The sequence below is a fragment of the Mustela nivalis genome, assembly GCF_964662115.1.
Source record: "Mustela nivalis genome assembly, chromosome: 17".
Taxonomy (NCBI): domain Eukaryota; kingdom Metazoa; phylum Chordata; class Mammalia; order Carnivora; family Mustelidae; genus Mustela; species Mustela nivalis.
In genome coordinates, this window is record NC_139036.1 from 17251461 (window position 1) to 17266408 (window position 14948).

Sequence of the window (14948 nt, forward strand, 5' to 3'; positions counted from 1 at the left end):
CTTCTCTCTTCACTTATTTATTTTTTACTTACTTGACACAGAGAGAGAGAGGGTACAAGTAGGCAGAACAGCAGGCAGAGGAAGAAGAAACAGACTTCCCACTGAGCAGAGAGCCTGATGCGGGGCTCAGTTCCAGGACCCCAGGACCATGACCTGAGCCGAAGGCAGATGCTCAACTGACTGAGCCACCCAAGCGCCCCAGCATTTTCTTTTTTAGAGACTCACTCACCAAAGCTTCTAAATAGATCAGCAGATGGGGCATCTGGGTGGTTCCATGGGTTAAAGCCTCTGCCTTCGGCGTGGGCGGTGATCCTGGGGTCCTGGGATTGAGCCCCGAGTCGGGCTCTCTGCTCAGTGGAGAGCCTGCTTCCTCTTCTCTCTCTCTCTGACTGCCTCTCTGCCTGCTTGTGATCTCTCTCTGTCAAATAAATAAATAAAATCTTTAAAAAAAAAAAAGATTAGCAGTCTTGGTCATACTCCTCATGGTCTGAATTCCAGTCTTGTCATTGGTTATTAGGTCTGTAGCTGATGCCCTTTATTACAGTTATTTTATGATTTTTCCAGGAACCAGAGATCTGTATCTGGCAAAGTTCTAACTTAATACAGATTTCACCATTTTTCCTCTTTTTGCTTATTTCTTTCTGATCCCTACTCCTCTATCAGATGGTAAATATTACTTGGGTGTGTATATACTCTACATATTTGGTGATGGGCAATAAATTGAATAATCTGTGCCTTTTGAATGTGATTCTTGGACTTAAATTTTGTTTTCTTATCAGTAAAATGGGATAATAATAGCTACTTCATAATAGTTACCTCACACCTCATAGGGTGGTCATAGAACTAAATGAACACATTTGATATGATGAATATCAAATAGGATCATCTCAACTCTTGACTCTCCTAGGAATTCAGTAGATTTACATGCTATGGTCCATGTGTTGAAAGGATGTTAGAAGTACTTTGTTGTTTTAATAAAGAGCTCCCCTTCTCCTCTTGTTTATTTTTTTATTTTTAAGATTATATTTATTTGAGAGAGAGGACTAGCATGGGTTGAGGGAGAAGGGAGAAACAGGCTCCTTGCTGAGCAGGGAACCCACTGCAGGGCTCGATGCCAGGATACCAGGTTCACGACCTGAGCCAAAGGCAAACACTTAACCAACTGAGCCACCCAGGCATCCCTCCCCTTTTCCTTTTTTAAAGTAGGTGCTAGTAGAGTTATGGGGTACTATAAGTAGTACTTTCAGGGAATAATTATAAATTTTATAACTGAGCTTTTTTTTTTTTTTTTTTTTTTTTATATAACTGAGCTTTTAATCATTTCTTCAGTGGAAAGGCTCCATTTTACTATAAATTTTGACTTGCCTTTATAAAAGGGTAAGCCACTTGATTTTTCTTGTCTATGAGGTTGGGATAATACCTCTTACAGTTGTTCAGAAATGAAGAGAAATTACATAATATTTCTTTCCTTTTTTTAAAAAAAGATTGATTGGTCAGGTTGCCTGGGTGGCTCAGTGGGTTGAGCTTCTGCCTTCAGCTCAGGTCATGATCTCAGGGTCCTGGGATCAAGTTCCACATTGAGCTTTCTGCTGGGTGGAGAGACTGCTTCCCCCTTTCTCTCTGCCTTCCTCTCTGCTAACTTATGATCTGTCTGTGTCGAATAAATTTTTAAAAATCGTTAAAAAAAAACCAAAAAGATTGGTTGATTGATTTTAGAGAGTGTGCACAAGTAGTGGGAAGGACGAAGGGAGAGAGACAATCTCTCAAGCAGACTCTCTGCTGACTATGGAGCCTGACATGGGGCTCAATCTCCCAACCCCAAGATCATGATCTGAGCCAAAACCAAGAGTTGGACACAGTTGACTGAGCCACCCAGAGGCCTTTATAATTTTAATCTCTTAAAATAATCACACTTAAAGAAAATTAGAAAATGGAGAAAACATTGATCTCAGCACATTGACACAACTGTTAGCTTAATTTGGGTGCATTTCCTGCCAGTTTTCTGCTTTTCTCATTCATATGGTTGTAATCATGAATACCAGTAGTTTTGTATTCTGCTTTTGTTTTTAATTTCACTTTTTTAATTCCTTTGTTTCCTTGTGGTTAATGGTATGTGGTAATTTTAAACAGCTTGGCAACAGTCCATAATTAAGTAATTCCTTATTATTGGGCATTATATTCTTTTTTTCATTGTCTCATTTGTTACTAAACTGCCACAGATAAATCCAATGAGGCTATTGTTGTGGATGGCTGTCTTTGACCTCTGGTTTCATCTTTTTTTAAAACTTTTTTTTTTTTTTTTTTTGACAGACAGACAGAGATCACAAGTAGGCAGAGAGAGAGAGAGAGGAGGAAGCAGGCTCCCTGCTGAGCAGAGAGCCTGATGCGGGGCTCAGTCCCAGGGTCCTGGGATCATGACCTGAGCCGAAGACAGAGGCTTTAACCCACTGAGCCACCCAGGCGCCCCTGGTTTCATCGTTGATTGGGACCAACCCAGGGTTGCAAATCAATAAAAGTGTTTTTTGGTTGTCATTAGAAAGAAATGCACCCATTGCTCCAGTGAACCAGCTCACTACACAGATAAAGAAGGTAGAAATGTATTGGGGAATAGATAGTATATGAGCCTCTTCTCCAGGTAGAAGAGCTTTTTTCTCAATTTAAACCTAAAAGAGTATTTCTTTCTTTTTCTTTAAAAGATTTTTATTTATTTATTTATTTGACAGAGATCATAAGTAGGCAGAGAGGCAGGCAGAGAGAGAGGAGGAAGCAGGCTCCCTGCTGAGCAGAGAGCCTAATGCGGGGCTCGGTCCCAGGACCCCGGATCATGATCTGAGCTGAAGGCAGAGGCTTTAACCCACTAAGCCACCCAAGCGCCCCTAAAAGAGTATTTCTTAATTGTGAGGTGCACAGGAGGCAGATAGTGGTTTTGATTGTTTCCTTCCTACTAAAGTAGGATGATGAAGAATAAGTAGCTTGAAGGATAAGGGGCTCCTTTATTTTTTTAAGTAATTAGGTTATGTACTTTTCATCACCTTAATTTAGGTATCATAGTTTAATTCCCTTTCAAGTTTGAAGTGGCAGAGCATCATTGATTGGTGACTGCTCTGAGGTCTTAGGGAGAAAAGGTTGAATCTGGTTGCTCATGCTATCTGTATCAGTTTTTATGGCATATCCACCTATAGTAGGTAGTCACTGGTTAGTTCTGCTTTAAATGGTCAAAAGAGAGTTGTTACCATACAAAGGGCATGTGTTTTTAGTTCATCAAGCAATTACAAAAAAGAATACCCAGGGGCTCCTGTGTGGCTCAGTTGGTTAAGTGTCTACCTTTGACTCAGGTCATGGTCTCAGCGTCCTGGCATCAACCCCACATCAAGCCCTGTGCTGGGCTTCATGCTCGGTCGGGAGTCTGCTTCTTCCTATCCCTCTGCCCATCCCCACGCTCATGCACTTCCTCAAATAAATAAATAAAATGTTTAAAAATTTTTAAATACAAAGGAATGCCAAAGAATGAAAAGTGCTGGCCCCACTACCTTGAAGAATCTTCTTACAGTGCTTCTTGTAAAAATGTGTGAATAATTAAAACTACTTTTTAAGACAAAGATAGAGGCATGCCGGGGTGGCTCAGTCATTCAGCATCTGCTTTTGACTCAAGTCATGATCCCAGTTCCTGGGATTGAGCCCCACAGGCCCTTTGCTCAGCAGGGAGCCTGCTTCTCCCTTTGCCTGCTGCTCTCCCTGCTTGTGCTCATACTCTCATTCTCTCTTTCTGACAAATAAATAAAAATCTTAAAAGAAAAACATGGAATAAACTATTTTTTTTAGCTGCACAGATTTGTAATTTATGGTAGTTTAAATACTCAATTTTGAGATTGGGTGGACATTAGGGCTGCTCTGCTACATGTCTAGGGGTATTTATTCTGATAAATTGGTAGAGGCAGCAAAATGTTAAGTTCTACAACTAGAGAAGTTTTTGAACTGTGCTCATAGCCACTTAAATTGCAAAGCTCTGCTTTTATTTATTTTTCTATATTACACTTCAGTTTAAAGTTTGGTGTTTTAAAATAACCTGTCCTGGGGCGTGTGCTTGGCTCAGTTGGTTAAATGTCTGCCTTCAGCTCAGGTCATGATCTCAGGGTCCTAGGATCAGCCCTACATCGTGCTCTTTGCTCAGTGGGGAGCCTGCTTCTCTCTGCCCCTCCCCACTGCTCATGCCCACATGCACAAACATGCGCGCGCTCTCTCTCTCTCTCAAATAAATACAGTCTTTTTAAAAACTAAAATAACAGGTCGCCTTGGTGGCTCAGTGGGTTAAAGCCTCTGCCTTTGGCTCAGGTCATGATCCCAGGGTCCTGGGATTGAGCCCAGCATTGGGCTCTCTGCTCAGCCGGGAGCCTGCTCCCCCCGCCCCCCGCCCCCCACTCCCTTCTCTCTCTGCCAGCCTCTCTGCCTACTTGTGATCTGTCTGTCAAATAAATAAGTAAAATCTAAAAAAAAATAATAATAATAAAATAAAATAAAATAACCAATCCCCACTAAAAAGAACTAGGCCCCTTGGAGAAATGGGTGATTCCAGTGCTGGATACGGATAAGCTTAAGAGCCTGGAATGTCTTACAAGACCAAAGGATAAGCAAGTGCTCAAAATATGACATCAAAAGGATATATGGGGCGCCTGGGTGGCTCAGTGGGCTAAAGCCTCTGCCTTCAGCTCAGGTCATGATCTCAGGGTCTTGGGATCGAACCCTGCATTAAGCTCTCTCCTTAGCAGGGAGCCTGCTTTCCCTTCTCTCTCTCTCCCTGCCTGCCTCTCTGCCTACTTGTGATCTGTCTATCAAATAAATAAATAATATTTAAAAAAAAAAAAAAGGATATAGGAGCCAGCTCCAGCCAAATCTGGGACAATATGATTTCATAATAAATAATGGCAATAATGGGTTTTAAGCCTTTAAATAAAATAAGCAAAGGGGCGAGAGGAAAAGTTCTTTGTTACAATAGAATGCTAACTAATACATGTAGAAAAACTACTAAAGGTAGAAAAATCACCATTTTGCCATCATTATTATAATAACTGATTACTGAAAGATCAATAGTGGAAAATTTGAGAAGGACCAGGATGTTATTAGTTTCAGAGTATCTCCCCACAGATAACTTATTATCACAAAGAAATACGGTAACTTTACAGTAGAGAAGTCTGGAGGATCCCACCTCAAGCAGGTGATCATTTTCTGATCCACAGCACTCAGAAGGACACAGTAGTGCTCTCTTCTTTATGCCCAGCGTGTATAGCTTCAACGAAACTCTGAGGAAACTTAAAGACAAACGAACTTGGAGGAGTTTTGTAAAATATTTCTTCAGAAATATAAAGGTCATGGAAGTTAAAAAAAAAAAAAAAGAAAAGGCTTAGTGAGGAACTGTTCCAGATTGAAGGAGACTAAAGAGATTTGACACATAAATGAAATGCAGGATCTTAGATTGGATCTTGCATCAGGGGAGAAAATTGCCATGAAGGACATTATTGGAGTAATTGGTGAAATTTGAAAATGGACTGTATTCTCGATAATAAATGGTACTCTGTGAGTGTTAAATTTTCTCTATTTCATAATTGTTCTGTGATTATGAAGGAGAATGTCCTTGTTTTTAAAATGTACATGCCAAAATACTTCGGGTGAAAGGGACATGCATGAGGTCTGTAGCTAAGTCTCACATGGTTTTAAAAAAACACAGTGGGGGGGCACCTGGGTGGCTCAGTGGATTAAGCCTCTGCCTTCGGCTCAGGTCATGATCTCGGGGTCCTGGGATCAAGCCCCATGTCAGGCTCTGCTTGCCAAGGAGCCTGCTTCCCCCTCTCTGTCTGCCTGTCTCTCTGCCTGCTTGTGATCTCTCTCTCTCTCTGTTAAATAAACGCAAAATCTTTAAAAAAAAAAAAAAAAACACAGTGGGGCACCTGGGTGGCTCACTTGAGCATCTGCCTTCGGCTCAGGTCATGATCCCAGAGCCCTGGGATCGAGAGCCCCATATTGGGCACTCTGCTCCGCAGGGAGTCTGCTTCTCCCTCTCCCCACACCCCCACCACCTGCCGCTCTCCTGATTGTGCTCTCTCTATCAAATAAATCTTAAAAAAAAAAAAAAAAAAACTAGAGCAAACAAATGGAGGAAACTGTTGATTGAAGAATCAGGGTGAAGAGTATACTGGAATCATTTGTACTAATCTTATAACTCTTCTGTACACTTGAAATTATTTCAAAATAATTTTTCTTGAAAGCTGCTGTCTCAGAGGAATTAATAAATGCTGTAATGAGTAGAGTGCTACTTTCATCATTAAAATAGTATAATGGGTTCAGAGTCTCCCGGGTAACTAGATCTTCCTTTTGTTCATTTTTTTCCTACTTGCATTTTGATTAGTTGTCACAAGATGTCTGTTGAGAGTTGCTTGGACCTAATGGATAGGCATTTTTTGGAAGTGAAGTCAACTCAATTTTAATACACCCTGTTACTTCTGCTTTTCCTGTAAGAAATATAAATGCTGCAGAAAAGTTACTAATGAGATTAAATCTTAAAAGACTCACAATGCAGTATTCAGCTTACACCAAGGGTTAAAAGAAACGTGAACTTTCCCAAGCTATTATTAACTACCAAGGACATATTTAACTGTTAGAAAACTTACTTTTATAAATACTTTCTTTCATTTCCTGAGGAAATGTATACTACCTTTCTTTTGTCTCTGTTTTGGGCTATTTCTTGGTTTCTGGTGATTCTGATCTAGTCTGTTCAGGAATGCTGATTTTATTTATTTTATCTTATTTTATTTTTTAAGATTTATTTATTTATTTATTTATTTGCCAGAGAGAGAGAGAGAGAGAGCGCACAGGCAGGCAGAGTGGCAGTAGAGGCAGAGGGAGAAGCAGGCTCCCCGCCGAGCAAGGAGCCCAATGTGGGACTTGATCCCAGGATGCTGGGATCATGACCTGAGCCAAAGGCAGCTGCTTAACCAACTGAGCCACCCGGGCGTCCCAGGAATGCTGATTTTAAAGGAGAGGTGTTAACCTATTTTATACTGTTACTGTGTGAACACTAATTGCTCTTAATTTCTTCTTTCTTCCTTGTTCCTAATATGCCAAAGGCTTTGAATTCCTGGTTAATGATTTCTCTGTTAATATACTCTGGTCTTAAAGGGAGCGTATTGTTTTTGTACCAGGCATTTTAAAACTACCAAATGAAATTGATTATGCTCAAAGTAAAATTACCCAGGGTTGTTTAAAGTAGTTTAGATAAAACAGTTATTTGTGACTAAACAAAAATGGGGGCAGTCACCTGCTTGAATCCACAAACAAAGAAAACAAAATATTGGTTAATGCAAACTATTTCTGTAGCAATATATTAGTATTTCTCATACTTGTATAAACAATGAGATTTTTATTTATATTACTTAATGTATTAAGTTGGAACCATATGAAACTGCCAGTGTATTTACAGTACAAAGCCAGACACAAAAATATTCTGTTTGAGTGCATTTATATAAGTCTGGAACAGGCAAAACTATTAAGACAGAATGACCAGTGGTCACTAGAGGCTGGGGTAGGGGGAGGAAAGAATGCTGCAGGACACTGGGAAAATTTATAGGGTGTTGTAAATGTTTTCTATCTTGATTGTGGAAGTGGTAATGTACACATTTGTCAAAACTCATTGAATTATATACTTAAAATTAGAGAATTTTACTATATATGCTATATCTTGATAAAACTGGTATAAATACAAAAATTCATGTTTCTTATATCTTTGCTGTCATTCATTTATACATATATTTATAAGCATACATAATCAAATACATTGTTGGTATTGTTATCTTTAACAAACAGTTACCTATGGGACGCCTGGGTGGCTCAGTTGGTTGGACGACTGCCTTCGGCTCAGGTCATGATCCCGGAGTCACGGGATCGAGTCCCGCATCGGGCTCCCAGCTCCATGGGGAGTCTGCTTCTCTCTCTGACCTTCTCCTCGCTCATGTTCTCTCTCACTGTCTCTCTCTCAAATAAATAAATAAAATCTTTAAAAAAAAAAATAAAAATTAAAAAAAAAACAGTTACCTATTAATTAAGAATTTTTAAAGTTTTGAAAAATAATGGGAAAAAAAGTGTTTTGGGAGTTCTGGGTGGCCCAGCCAGTTTAGTGTCTGCCTTAGCTCAGGTCATGATCCTGAGATTCTGGGATCAAGCCCCACTCAGCAGAGAGTCTGCTTCTACCTCTGCCCCTCTCCCTCATGCTCATGTGTGCTCGCTCTCTTGCTCTCTCAAGTAAATAAATAACTTAAGTAAATAGATTTTTAAAATATTTTTTTGAAAAAATAAAGTTTTTATTTTATTTTTTTTTTTATGTTCACTTATTTCTTCTCCCTTGTTCTTCATTTTTTAAAATTAACATATAATGTATTATTTGTTTTAGGGGTACAGATCTGTGATTCATCAGTCTTACACATTTCACAGCACTCACCATAGCACATACCCTCCCTACTGTCACCCAGCCACCCCATCCCTCTGCCCCCCACTTCATTCCAACGATCCTCAGTTTGTTTCCTGAGATTGAGAGTCTCTTACGGTTTGTCTCCCTCTATGGGTTCATCTTGTTTTGTTTTTTCCTCCCTTCCCCTATGATCCTTTGTCTTGTTTCTTAAATTTCCTCATATCAGTGAGATCATATAATTGTCTTTCTCTGATTGACTTTTTTTTTTTTCTTTTTTTTTTTTTAAGATTTTATTTATTTATTTGACAGAGATCACAAACAGATGGAGAGGCAGGCAGAGAGGGAAATAGAGGGAAGCAGGCTCCCCGCTGAGCAGAGAGCCCGATGCGGGACTTGATCCCAGGACCCTGAGATCATGACCTGAGCCGAAGGCAGCGGCTTAATCCACTGAGCCACCTAGGCGGCCCTGATTGACTTATTTTGCTTAACATAATACCCTCTAGTTCCATCCATGTTGTTGGAAATGGCAAGATTTTGTTTTTCTTTTCTTTTTTCTTTCTTTTTTTGGTAAACGTCTAAGTTTATGACCCGATACCACTTTCCTTCTTGTAAGGTCTTGTAAATATCAAGAGAAGTTCTCTAGAGAAGGAACTGGCAGCAAATTACTTCAATTTCTGTTTGAGGAAGTCTTATTTTGCCTTTGCATTTGAAGGTCAGTTTTGCAGGGTATAGAATTCTAGGTTGGTTGGGTTTTTTTCCTCTTAACATGTTAAACATTTCACTGCACTCTATTCTTTTTTTTTTTTTTTTTTAAAGATTATTTATTTATTTATTTATTTATTTGACAAGCAGAGATTACTAGTAGGCAGAGAGTCAGGCAGAGAGAGAGGAGGAAGCAGGCTCTCTGCTGAGCAGAGAGCCCGATGCAGGGCTCTATCTCAGGACCCTGGGATCATGACCGGAGCCGAAGACAGAGGCTTTAACCCACTGAGCCACCCGGGCTCCCCACTGCACTCTATTCTTGCTTGCATTTTTTTTTTTTTTAAGATTTTATTTATTTGTCAGAGAGAATGAACAAGCAGGGGGAGCAGCAGGCAGCGGAAGAAGCAGACTCCCCACTGAGCAAGGAGCCGATGTGGGACTTGATCTCGGGAGCCTGGGATCATGATATGAGCCAAAGGCAGATGCTTAACTGATTGAGCCACCCTGGAGCCCCATGGTTTCTTAAGAGAAATTTGATATAATTCTTTCCTTTGTTCCTCTATAAATAATGTAGCTTTCCCCCTCTGGCTTCTTCAGGATTGTTTATGTTTGATTTTTCCATATTTTGAAAATCATGTGCCTTAGGTATAATTTTTTTTTGGCATTTTGCCTTCTCAGTGATCTCTTAGTTTCCTGAATTTGTGATTTGGTGTCTGACATTAATTTGAGGGAAATTCTCAGTCATTATTGTTTCAAATATTTTTTCTGTGCCTTTCTTTTCCTTTTGGTATTCCAATCACACATATTTTACACATTTTGTAGTTGTCCCACAGTTCCTGGATATTCTGTTACGGTTTTTTTGTTGCTGTTTTTTATTTTCCTATGCCTTTTTTCTTTGCATTTCACTTTTGGCAGTTTCATTTGAGATAATCCTCAGTCTCAGAGATTCTTTGTTCAGCTGTGTCCAGTCTCCTGAATGAGCCCATCAAAAGCAGTATTTCTTTCTGTTACAGTGTTTTTGACCTCTAGCATTTCTTTTTGGTTCTTTTTAGAATTTCCATCTCTCTGCTTAAATTGCCCACCTGTTTTTGCATGCTTTCTGTTTTATCCATTAGAGCCCTTTAGCATGTTTAAAAAAAAAAAAAAGATTTTATTTATTTGTCCGAGAGGGAGCTCGCACACAAGCAGGGCGATGTGACAGGCAGAGGGAGAAGCAGGTTCCCTGCTGAGCAACGAGCCTGATGTAGGACTTGAATCCAGGACCCTGGGACTAAGGCAGACACTTAACCAACTGAACAGCTCCTGTGTCCCCAGGCCTAAGCATCTTAATCATAATTGTTTTAAATTCCTAGTCTGATTACTCCAGCATTCTTGCCATATATGGTTCTGATGCTAGCTCTGTGTCTTCAGAGTGTTTTTTGCCTTTGAGTATGTTTTGCAATTTTTTTTCTTAATAGAAGGACATAATATACTGGGTAAAAGAACTGCTATAAATATAAATAGGCCTTTGTAATCTGGTGGTGATGTGTGGGGAGAGGGAAACATGTCCTCTGAGTTAGGTCTTGGTCTTTTAGTGAGCCTGTGCCTCTGGATTGTGAACTCCACACATACCTCCTTCCCCCTCCTTTGTTGGGACAGGATTGCTAGAGTGGGCTTGAGTTGAATGATGCCATTCTTCTAGGTCAGTTAGGTTCTCATAATACTCCAAGAGGCTAGGATCTGGTTAAGTAGTTTCTGTTGAGGTCAGGCCTTGTTAAGAACAGGATGCTCTAACCTATTTCAGAATTACCCCTTTTTCCCTTTCCGTGCTGGAAGCACAGAGATTTCTTTTCTCCCATTTTCATTGTGAGAACCTCGTCAAGCTCCTGGAGGTACTAGTCACAGAAGTGTGGGGTCCTAATGATGGGGTCTTCCTCGGGTTTTTATTCTTCCGACTTGTCAGTGCTGAGTCTCCAGCAATTTGTCAGTTAGAATTCGGGTTTCCCTAGCTTAGCAGTGATTCCCAGGGTGGTTTTGCTTTTAGGATTTCTGCTCTAGGGAGTTGTGGTTCTTTGTATTCACTTGTTGGTCTCTCTAATTTTAGAGGCAGTTCTTTCCCCTTTGAGTTGCTTCTGTGAATGATCTAGGAAGAGTTACTAGCTTTTCAGATGGCTAGGCTTTTTATTTAAACAGTATAGTGACTTCCAACTTCTTATATGTTGGACTAGAAACTAGAAGTCTCCCTATATATCTCTTTCTATGTTTATTAAGGAGTTCCTTATATATGCTGGATACAAGCCCTTTATCAGATGTGTTTTGCAAGTATTTCTTCCCAGTGTGGTTTGCCTTTTTATTTTTATAACAGTGTCTTTTGAAAGTAAGCTTTGGGTACCTTGGTTTAAAATCAGCTGTTCGGGATACATGGGTGGCTCAGTTGGTCAAGCGGCTGCCTTCGGCTCAGGTCATGATCCCAGCATTCTGGGATCGAGTCCCACAACGGGCTCCTTGCTCAGCAGGGAGCCTGCTTCTCTCTCTGCCTCTGCCTGCATTTCTGCCTGCCTGCTCGCTCGCTCTCTCTCTCTGACAAATAAATAAATAATCTTAATTTTAAAAATAAAATTTAAAAAAATCAGCTGATCATATAAGTGAGTATTTCTGGACTACATTCCATTCTCTTGATCTGTATGTCTATATTTATGTCATTACCATACTGTCTTGATATCAGAGCTTTATAGTAAATCTTGAATTCAGTAGTGTAGGTCCTCTGATTTTGTTGTTCTTTTTCAAAAAGTTATTTTGGCCTAGGTGGCTCATTTGATTAAGCAGCTGTCTTTAGCTCAGGTCATGATCCTAGGGTACTGGGATCAAGCCCCGCATCAGGCTCCCTGCTCAGCAAAATCTGCTTCTCCCTCACCCTCTGTCTGCTGCTCTGCCTACTTCTGCTCGCTTGCTTGCTCTCTCTCTCTCTCTATCAAATAAAGAAATAAAATCAAAAGAAAAAATTGTTTTGGCTATTTGAAATCTTTTTTATTTCTGTATAACTTTTAGAATTGGTTTCTATGAAAAAGCCTACTGGGATTTTGGTTGGGACTTTATTGATTTTATAGATAAAATTGGGAAGAACTGATAGCTTAACAACATTAAATCTTACATCCCAACATGGTGTAGCTCTTCATTTATTTGGATCTTAGAATTCTTTCAGCAGTGTTTGATGGTTTTATTGCACATATTATGTTAATTTTATTCCTAAGTATTTCATATATTTTGAAGCTATTGTAAATTGAATTTTTAAATTTTAATTTCTAGTTTACAGAAATACAGTTGATTTTATATTGAGCTTTTATTCTGTGACCTTTCTGAATTTATTTATTCTAGTAGCTTTTCCCTAGATTTCAAAGAATTTTCTACATAGATGATCATGTCTTCTGTTTAAAGAGACTGTTTTCTTTCTTGTCAGTCCACATGCATTTTGTCACTTCATTGTATCAACTAGAATCTCTAGTATAATTTTGAATAGAAGTGGAAGGTGGACATCATTCCTGGTGTCATCATACTTTTAAACATTTTATGTAAGATTTAAATGTTTAAGGAAACTATGATTCTCTTGTTAGTTTTTTTAGTTGATTATTATTATATCCCTTTTCTGAAATACCACTTAATGTGTGTTGCTTTATAGTGTCCCACAGGTCACATGGGCTGTGGTTCCCCCCCCCCCCAATCTTCTTTTCCTGCAGTGTGCTTTATTTTATATAGTTTCTTTTTTTTTTTTTTTTTAATTTTATTTTTATTTATTTGACAGATAGAGATCACAAGTAGGCAGAGAGGCAGGCAGAGAGAGGAAGGGAAGCAGACTCCCTGCTGAGCAGAGAGCCTGATGTAGGACTCGATCCCAAGACCCTGAGATCATGGCCTGAGCCAAAGGCAGTGGCTTACTTAACCCACTGAGCCACCCAGGTGCCCCCTATTTTGTATAGTTTCTGTTGCCTTTTCTTTTTTTTTTTAATAGTTTCAGGTCTTTTCTTTTGCCGAGTCTAATATGTTGTTAATCCTATCCAGTGAATTTTTCATTTTAGGTACCATAACTTTCATGTCTAGAAGTTCCATTTGGTTGGTTTTTATATCTTCCCTCATGCTCCTCACCATGTCTGTGTTTTGTTATGGAACATATTTCTAAGAGTGGTTTTAATGTCCATCATCTGCTCATTTCATCCACCTCTTATTTCTTGATCTGTTTCTAATGATTGATTTTTTTTATTCTGGTTGCAGGTCATTATCCTGCCTCTTTTACAAACATCTGGTCATTTTTTATTGGATGCTAGACATTGCAAATCTTATATTTTGGGGTATTGTATTTCATTGTGTTCCTTTAAAGAATGTCAGATTTTGATGCTTACTTAAGTTACTGGTGATCTTTGATCCTTTTGAGTTTTACTTTTAAGCTTCGTTAGGGTAAATATAGAATAGCCTCTAGACTCATTCTAGGACTCCACTAGATAGATGCCCCTTTTATTAACAAGCGCTTTCTGCTCTGGCCAGTAGAATTGCAGAGTAGTCTGGTTATGTCTGGACTCCAGTTGTTCAGCTTACTATTTTCTGGGAAGTTTTTTTTTTAAGATGTATTTATTTATTTTAGAGATGGAGCAGGGAGAGGGAGAGAGAATCCTTAAGCAGACTCCCTGTTGAGTGTGGAGTCCATATCAGGGCTTGGTTCCAGGACCCTGACATGACAAGAGCAGAAATCTAGAGTTGGACACTTAACCGACTAAGACAATCAGGCGCTCCTCTGAGAATTCTTTCCCTCGTCTGAAGTTCCACTTCACAGGTGCAAATCCTTATTCTGCAGAATATTCCAAGGAGGGGCAGTGGGTGGCTCCATAGGTTAAGCGTCTGTCTTCCGCTCAGGTCATGATCCCAGGGTTCTGGGATTGAGCCCAGCATCCAGGTCCCTGCTCCTCAGGAGGCCTGCTTCTCACTCTATCCCACTGCTTGTGTTCCCTCTCTTGCTATGTCTCTCTCTGTCGAATAAATAAAATCTTAAAAAAAGAAAAATTCCAGGAAATTTTTCTGCAGGTGCCCAGAATTCTCTCTCTGTGCAAGTCCTTCCTCTCTTATGTTTTGCTCTTCAAATCCTTTCGTGCCTGGGTCTTTGAAATCCAGTCTGTCGCTCACCAGTTCAAGATTATTTGGCTCTGTTTGAGATTCCTTTCCGGGCATCGCCCCTTAGAAATTTCCTTCAGGCAGTATGCTCTGACAGTTATGGGACTCACCTGGTTTCTCTCCCAGAGGTTACAGGTTTTCCCTGCAATTGTCCAGTGTGTGTAAAACAATTGTTATATATATTTGGTAAGTTTCCTAGTTATTTATGATAGAAAACATAGTAGTTAATCTTTCACAGACTAAATTCTATGTTTGTTTTTTTAAAGATTTTTTATTTATTTGACAGAGACATAGTGAGAGAAGGAACATAAGCAGGGGGAGTGGGAGAAGGAGAAGGAGGCCTCCCCCCGAACAAGGAGCCAGATGCCAGGCTTGATCCTAGGATACTGGGATCATGATCCAAGCTGAAGGCAGCTACTCAATGCCTGAGCCACCCAGGCAGCCCTAAATTCTATATCTTTTTGACTAGACACTCCCTTTAACTAGTTCACTTCCATCTTTTACCTTTTAACTAGTTCATTCCCATCTTCTCCCCATTCCCACTTCTAGATTTATGTTTACTAATAAAAGAAATTGATTTCATATTCCTTTGAAATAATATATATCCTTAAATCCTTTGCAAGTGAGGTCATCTCAAAAGTATTAGGTCCATGTC

General features: G+C 39.6%; 1 protein-coding gene and 1 long non-coding RNA gene across 2 annotated transcripts in view; both read left to right on the forward strand.

Moving 5' to 3' along the window:
* METTL16 (methyltransferase 16, RNA N6-adenosine) overlaps nucleotides 1–14948 on the forward strand; it is an 80908-nt gene that overhangs the window by 48543 nt on the left and 17417 nt on the right. The gene's annotated exons all lie outside the window — the stretch shown is intronic.
* LOC309852126 lies at nucleotides 5599–6133 on the forward strand. Its single transcript, XR_014305082.1, has 2 exons — nucleotides 5599–5721; nucleotides 5935–6133. It is a non-coding gene; the product is annotated as an uncharacterized lncRNA (long non-coding RNA).